Source organism: Anopheles gambiae, chromosome 2, assembly GCF_943734735.2.
Source record: "Anopheles gambiae chromosome 2, idAnoGambNW_F1_1, whole genome shotgun sequence".
In the NCBI taxonomy this organism is placed as follows: Eukaryota; Metazoa; Arthropoda; class Insecta; order Diptera; family Culicidae; genus Anopheles; species Anopheles gambiae.
Genome location: NC_064601.1, coordinates 74497007 through 74506027, shown reverse-complemented (window position 1 = coordinate 74506027; position 9021 = coordinate 74497007).

Genomic DNA, 9021 nt, shown 5'->3' with positions numbered 1-9021 from the left:
AGTGAGCTTGGCTTTCAGTGAATTATTGTTACCATAGCAGGATAGTCAGTCCTACGTATGGCGGCACGGTCTATTCGGGACTTGAACCCTTGATGGGCATGTTGTTACGTCGTACGAGTTGACGACTGCACCACCAGATCGGCCCCATATCCTCTATATCCTATATCAGTCCAGTATAAATTTGCCTTAATGTTGTTTTTATACTTTGTTACATTGTTGTGATATTTTGCAGCTGATGTATTTTACTAAGGCTTGTTATTTAAGATCATAATAATAGGGCATATAGTATCTATAAATGTTTCCAACGTTGTTCTATCAAATGTGCTAGTTTTTACATTTCGGCTGTTATTACAATGGGAATTGGCTGAGATCATGCTGATTATAAGAAGAGATTTTCAAACCAAAGAATTATGATTTTCATCGAAATGATGCGTTCGTGCTTGTTGCAATGTTTGTATTGTGTTACAAACGAAATTTATAGTTAGGTTCAGAGAAACCGAAATTGCTCCGAATGGTGATGTCAAATGGTATGTAAACCGTTGTCGGTCGACCGGATTGCAATCCTTACACTTGTTCTTTATTTGTCTGTGTAAATAAAGCCCTACTGGCATGATTTTGTTTGCCCATTTAGAAAGATGCAGACCTGAAAGAGTACAGGCAGTCCCCGAGATACACGGTACCTCTTATACGCGGATTCGGAGATACGCGGTTTTCTAAATTTGACAGTTCTTTGAGCAAATTGTACTGATTTGACACATCAATTGTAAATTGCCAAATAATTTCCCGTTCGATCGAATGTTAAAATCTATTTCAAAAGGTTTTGAACTGTTATATTCAGTCAGAATCATATCAAATAATTCATAAAGTGACTAAAACCCCCCTACTTGCAAAATTACTCTAATATTAGTGATATTTTAGCTGGGAATCGCGAGATTCGACTTACGCGGAAATCCGAGATACGCGGTATTTTGCGGCCGTTTTCGGTCCCCATAAACCGTGTATCTCGAGGACCGCCTGTATATGTGTTGAGGAACTATGCAGAACCTCAATTTTATCTTTTTATTTATGAAAATATACAATTTATCAATGTTAAATGTCGTTTTAAGAATTCTTCTGCAAACTTTTCTGTTTTTATTATCTAGCGCTCCAAATCACCCACCAGTTTATTTATATTTACTTTTACCTATATGGTGTGTATTAAATTGGAAATACAATGCATCAAACGATATGTGATTGAGATCAGTCGCACGTTTACGATGACGATCAATTAGAGTTTATCGTGCGTCTTAAAAAATATGTAGGATTTATTAGTGATAACAAATTTTAAGTGAATAAGTGAGGTTGAATAACTGATATCCGTAACAGTTATAACATTTCGCAAGAAAAACATAACATTTTCGCAAAATAAAAAGCCTGCTTCCGGTGGTTCTTACAAAAACACTCTGAAAATAACATTTGAAATTGTTAATATGTAAGAACACGGGCTGATCCGAGGGCCCACCGATATTAGCGAGTCTGTCAACGTGTGGCATTCTCATCAGAAAGTCTCTCTTCTCAACCCTCTCCCCCTTTCCTCGTCCTCTTTCTCTCTCTCTCTCTCTCAGCCAAAGAACGAGGTTTTATGGATGTTTTGTAGGTTGATGTTGGGTTCTGATATGTTTATTTGCTTTTGATCGCTATATTTTTAACTGGAGGTTACGCAAAATGATGATAAATCATTCGTTCACTTGTCAGCAGGCTAATAATGCTCTGAAATGCTCTGCAATCAATTCAACATTGTTTTAGCTTTCGTCTCGAGAAGAAAAGGTTGCAACATTATTGCATTCGCAAGGTATAGAACCGTAGCAGATTACAGTAACCGAGCGTTTGCACTTTCAGTATAAGGTAAAGGGTTACCCCGCATCATTCCCTGCTGCATGTGATGGTGCCAGATCTGATAGATTAAAATTTATCTTTTGCCATTTTTTTTCAATAGCTTCACATTTTCTTTCATTTTACGATTCAGGTTTACTTGAAGCATGTTTCGAACGCAAAGCGAGGTGTTTCCGTATGCACACCGACACACGTTAGGTATCGAACGAAAGCGTATGGAACGCCTTACATCTGACTGGGTGCAGTTCGATAAATATTTTAAATGCCCCACTCGATTACACAACCGTGCAGATCGTGCAGCACAGACCAGGATAAACCGATTGAAACGATAGCTTCCTTATCCAGGATGCAGAGGAGAATGCTGAGCAAAGTGCACCCTGTGAAAAAGAAGCACGGACACGTTGCTTGCGAAGAAGGCAACGGTTTCTTCGAAAAGGAGGTGAAATGAATTTTGTAAAAAAAAACCGGGTGGTAGACGGTAAAAGCAACATCATCAACAACTTTCTGAAGACGACCACTCACCGCACACCGCTCGCACCACAAACAGGATGCACTTGCGGGTGCAGGCATCAAGCCATGGCTGCAGGAAGAGGAAGGCAGACGGCAACACCCTCGGGGACAGTGGAAAAATACTTTCAACAACACGATCCTTATCGCAAGCAGGGTAGGAGGAACGAAGAGAAGGTAGCGGACGATACCCGGCTACGTACTGCCTGCCGGAGATAGCTGGCCATGTTTTGAAAAGTGTATCTTCATCGTTTACAGGAAATTTATTTGCCTTTCACTGTCAGATGCACTTCTTTCACTCCATTTGCGCTCCGGCCGGCTTGGATGGAGATGTTTATGCAATATTTGCTAATTGAAGCGTTACCGGAAGCTGGTGGCACTGAAAGGTTTGCATAAGCTTCCAAACGATTGAACAGCGTTGTATGAGAAGGATACCATTTTCCAGCACACTAATGAAAACGTCTTCCTTTGACTTTGTTGCTTGTTTCAACAATTCAATTCAATTACTATTTTATTTTTATGTTCTCTTATGCAGAAACTCGAAAGAGCTATTTCAAGCATCATAACTTTGCTTTAATTTTTTCCTTCAATCAAACATTTTTCTTAAAGCCGTAAAACCAAACCCAATCGGTGTCACAAGATAAACGTCCCTTGCCCAGGTTGATTGACTGTTGATCCACCACTCCCGTCCCAGCTGCAACCACATAACAGACCGCAATAACATTCCAACACAAGCATGCAACCGATACGGCCATACGGTACGTTCCAGCGAAACTCAATTCATCCGTTGGAAGATTTATGGAATAATTGGCACATGAATTAACATCGCACTCGCACTCGTACTCCCTGCACTGTGGTGTACAATTTTTCCAAAAACTTCTTTCGATTGCACATTGCTTTTCCGCCGTTGGGCTCCGGTATGTGTATGTATGATGTGTGTTACCATTCCTGTACCGTCGGGTGGAACTTCACGCATGAAATATGGACGACCCGTTCGGTTTCGCGCAGGTTGTAAAAAGGCGCAAAAATCCATTTATTAACATAGTTATACATCATCCATTTATTTTATTAACCCTTTCAGCTCGCTGTCCAACCGTAACCATCCGATCCTGAGGTGCAATTGCTACCAACAGTGGTGGGAACATGCGAACTTCGATTGTACTCCAGCGATGGAGACATTTTTTCGGAGCATTGGGTTTAAATCAAAAGCCAACACCAACTGCTTGCTTGAAAAACGTCGCAATAGGGTGTACGGATACGCCTTTCTGTTATGAGCTAAAGCCTGACCTGGAACTCGCCGACGGGGGTCAGTTTTGTGGATGGGAAACGGTTATTGAATGACTTTATTACCATCTTACATGATTTATCGTCGGGTGGTCGGGGACACGAAAACAGGCAAATATACAGACGATGGAAAAAAATATGACGCCGACCGTGTGGCAACAAAGGCGGGCAGGGAATGGAAGAGTGGAAAGGGAATAGCGTGTGTAAATTAGAAACAAACATAAATATTTTCCGACATGTGTGAACATCAAGTGCGAGTTCGATACGGAAAAACTTCGGTTACTAATGCATTATGAAGTTGTCATAAAATATTTGACTTGTAAATTATGAATATGAAGGTTATTACTAAATTTAAACCTTAGTGAACTGGTTGTGAATGGTTAACAAAGTATTCGTTCTAGCGCAAGCATATGTAGTAATTTTAATGATAATAATAATAATAATAATAATAATAATAATAATAATAATAATAATAATAATAATAATAATAATAATAATAATAATAATAATAATAATAATAATAATAATAATAATAATAAAAATAATCATAATATCAATTATTATTAAGTTAAGATTAAGTTTAAGTTAAATTATGAAAGTACATTTTAGTTCACAAACTTTTTTTCTAGAATATGTCGAAATTATTACATCAAGAGATGATAAGGTACTTGGTTTAAAAAAATGACTTTGCGCAGACCGCACGAGAACCAGGTAATGTGCCGCTTTTTTCAGGACTAGTGTTTTTTTTTTTAATTTCCCTACAATTGTGTTCCACTAGCGACTGCGTGCTATTTCCTTATTATACGATTTTATACGATTAATATTATAATAATAGCTCAAACGTAAAAAATACATACAGGAAAACAAGAGGAAATAGCTTTGACACGGCATCCAAACCATTTGTAGGGTCAGAGGTGGATCATCATCATCACCATCAGCAGTAAGTATGTTAGTTGGTTTATTGTCAAGTTTATTACAGTTTTTAGATTATCTTTTTTATCGATTCTAGCTAATTTGCAAGTCTTTTTCACAAAAAACACATCTTAGAAATATAAGATCATTTTAATTTCCATCAATCTGCATTTACTACTCCCGCACCTAATATTACTCCAAACATCCTCGTTAGGTCGTTTATTTCGTACCCAGGAATAGACTGGAGTATTACTGCGCCAGCATACTGATATTGACGTTGTAGGAACAATTATTTCCCACCACTCAATCCACCACTGTTCAAGTGCCATTCATCAAAACGGCACAGGGGAGTGCTTCGCTATTCCTTGAAGACACGTATATGCATGCAGCTGGCATTTATCACCAGCGACATTCGATTATCCTCGTCGTCTAACAAAGCTTTGGACCCTGGGGCGTTGAAGGCCTGCAATCCCTCACCGTTCGGGATGAAACAAAAGGACAAAGGCTGGCCCACGATTTACACAGGCCCGAGTGCACCATACAGACCGCCACCATTTACCCTCCATGGGATCGGTCCGGTGCCGGTTTTGGGTCGAACAACGCTTTGCGCCAGCATTGAGCTTCAAGATTTGTGCCCGTCCGCACGGTGCGACAGATGGGGGATAATTTCATCGTCTGAAAATCATCTCCTAAATCCTATTTAAACTTTGTACTCGCTCAGCACTTCACACTGCACTTCACATGTCATCGTGGCAGATCGTCCTCGTTTCCGAGCTGACCCGAAGGCAAACGGTTTATTTTCTGTGCCATGTTACACGGTCCGCACGCCTGTCAACTCCAGGCTGCACTTGGGAACAACTGTGTGTAGGGAAATTTGCACGAAGGGCATTACTCTTCGTTATCGTCCCAAATCTACCTGTCCGATGACCGATGGACGAGTGGCGATGGAGCTGGCAGGCTAGCATGATGGCTGTTGGGGGTATGGGCTTCTACAGCTGAATTACAAGCAAACACATTGACACGTGCATATATACACGCACCTTGGCCTTGCTGTCGTAGCACTAGAACGTAACGAATGTTGGATGTACTTTGTCCTACGTTTGGACGCCGCAAACCGGTGCGCAGAACCGGAAACAAACAGCATCAGACCATCATCGTCAAAGGCGTCAACTATAAAACTCATTGCGTAGAAAGCCAGCAGCGCTACAACAACATCAGCAATAATAGTTTGCCTGATGTGATGGCGTGTAGGTTCAAAGCAGACCCGCATTTGATGCGAGATTTAGCTGATTGTTTCGATTCGGGCTGCCATATTTAGTGGATACCTGATTGTGAGTCAGGCAATGCGATGATACGAAATTGAAAACTCAATAAAAGACACACATACATATATACATTCTTATACATACGCACTGCTACACTGACACCATCGCTTGTGACGATGCCGCCACGCTTGAAGAGACGTAAGTGCTCTTCAATCGGTACAATACGGTATATTGACAGTGTCATTGACACACATATGTGTTTCGTCTGGGCAAAAGCAGGATTATGGGTTAGGTTTGTACCATTTGTAATCAAGTAAGAATAATTATTTAGTAGTCCTTGTGGGTTTATACAGTTTATTCTTATACCTGAGTTATTATTATTTTATTTTATTAATTTTCAGAAAGAACAGTCTAAATATGCTACGTCGAAGTATCATCTCAACAATTATCAGTAGAATTGAAGATAGCGGGAAAATAAGATTAAGAATGTGCGAAGAAATGATGAATGGATATGTCAACGTAGTAAAATAAATTAGCATACCATATATGATTTTGCGACAATTTTAAAGAGACTCATGGCCAAGACAAAGTTACCACTTAAGCAATGGTTGTGCAATTTTGTTGAAACTTACTTTACTGCTATAGCAGAATTCTTAAAACGAATCGTGTATATTTGCGTTGAATTTGTTTCAAACGATTAGTGAAACGGACGGAAAGGAGATTTCAGACAACGTACAGTTGTAAAGTAGCTTGGTTCACGAAACGCTGATCATATTCTCATCATTAGATTTAAAAATGCTGGATTTGACCTATATGTCACGTTTATATATTTATTTTATCAACATGTGGTAGCAAATTGTTTGTGATGTTGTAACTTACAACATTGTTTGAGTGACGTTGCATATATGAATTTGCATATTTCTGCAAATAGTTGTAGATTGTACTATAATGGCTACCATTGTTAGTCCTTGTCTAAGCCACTCACGAGTATGGCTATATGTGTCTGATTGGTTTGCATATATAAAAATATTTAAACCTGAGAAGCAAGCTTCATAAGGAATTTTTAAACCAGAATGATTGAGATAATTGACTAAAAGCAGGAATTAACAATAGCAACTACTTACTACCAACAACAAATATGAAAGTTACAAAAAATCGAAAGAATAGTATAATGAAATGTACAAGAAATGTATCATCAGAATGAAATGTTGAAGAAATGTATTAATCATATAAAATTTGAAATACTTTGTGACGAATTTCAAACCCACGAAAAATGATGGTTTACGGACAAAATTTCCGTAGAAAGGTAGTTCTTTGTAGGAATGTTAATGATGCAATTTGAATCAGTTTTAAACGTAGGTAGGTATTGTACTCAAACACATTTTACATGCATTTCATAGCAATGGAAATTAAGAAAAAAAAATCTCCAATGCATTTAAAATAAGTTTCAAAACATGAATATGTTATTGAATGATTCACGAAGTTTTAATCTGGAATGTATGGATTTCAAAATCATTTCACTGTCATAATATAATGAACATTCGCACTGAACATTGGTGTTACCATTTTGAGTTATGAACTTTAAAAAAATATTGCTTGAAAACGTTTCACGTTATATGCATTGTCAGATTTTAGTAAAGCTTATCTACGCTTACATTAGATTCAAATGATTAAATCATGGATTAAACATGCACGCTAGTAAATCGTATATTCAATGGAGACGCCTGGTGTCTGTTTATACATAATTTAATACAAAATCATCACATTGCTGTTATTATCATGAATTATTATGAATATGCATTTTTTTAATGATTTGAATAGTTTTGAGTACATATGAAACATATAAATGTCTTGTAAATATAAAAATGCATTTCGTATGTTTCCAAGGTACTTGCACTGGTTTTGAATTTTCAATATATCTCGAAACAACAGCAAACAAATCATCATCTTCCCTTGCTAAGCATAACACTAGCTAACGAAGCGCTAACGAAAAAAATAAACAAACAAAAACAATCAGTAAGTGGTTGTGGCGATCTTGAGGGTCATAAATATTTTTCCCTCAACGTTCAAGAAGCACGAGAGTAGCAAATATTCGTTCACCGCCGAGGGGTGGGGCAAGTACCGCTACCGAGAAGGCACGGCAGGGCTTCAAACTATAGCAATTCTCAATTCTCTCGCCCGACCAATTTGCTTTTCCAGCCACCTCAACCCAACCTCGAAAACACGAATCTACGAACCTGCCTTCCAACTAGTGCCGCGCTCGGTATTAATGTTTTATTTATGTACTGTGGTTTAAGAGATTTAGATTAATGAACTCTTCACTTCGTTCGACTGGCTCGACTGGCACGGATAAAAGCCCCATTTTTTCCTGCACCTTGCCGCACCATCGCACTTTTTTCCTCCACAAAGAGCTGCCAAGCTGCTACGGTGGCTGAAAAAGATTGGCTGTTTTTTTTTCGTGTAGACACACAAAAGGGCAGAACGCAAAGATGGTGCAACTTAAAAACGAATGAACCTTTCAAGCGCGTACTGCATGAAACTCGATAGCGTTGGCAGCTTTTGGGCAAAACAGCGGGATAACGCACGGGAGGCACAATACCCACCCAGATCACGCCAAAACAAACACACAAACCTACACTCGCTCGCTTGCACCCATGCCGGGAGTGCGAGCACTGGGGGAAAGAATTTAAGAGCAAGGAGGCGAACAGCGCTGGAACAAGCACCATTCGACTACTTAATTATTCACCTTTAGTAAAGTAAAGTTTTCCCTTTTTATGCTGAATGGATGAGAAACACTTTACCACCCGGTGGTGCACCGGTAGAAGTGGATGAAAAGTTTTTTTTTTAATATTTTCCACTACAACTTTTCACTAAACCAAGCATGGCCCGTTGTAGTGAAGCCCAACCAACATTTAATTTGGAGTTTACTGGCGAAGAATCATATTACCATCTTCTGGAAAGTGAGGTAGAAAGGAAGATTTTACCAAAAGAATAGTTCTTCACTTTTTTGTGCTATCGATAAGATCCTTTTCGTAGGAAAAGTTAAGGGTTGAAAAATTAAACTTTAAACATCAACCAAGGTTTTAATTGATTTCCACAGACACCACAGTGAGGTTCCCCAGTACCATCAATATTAATAGCAATTTATAAGCATGCAATATCATCGTCAGCATCGTCATCA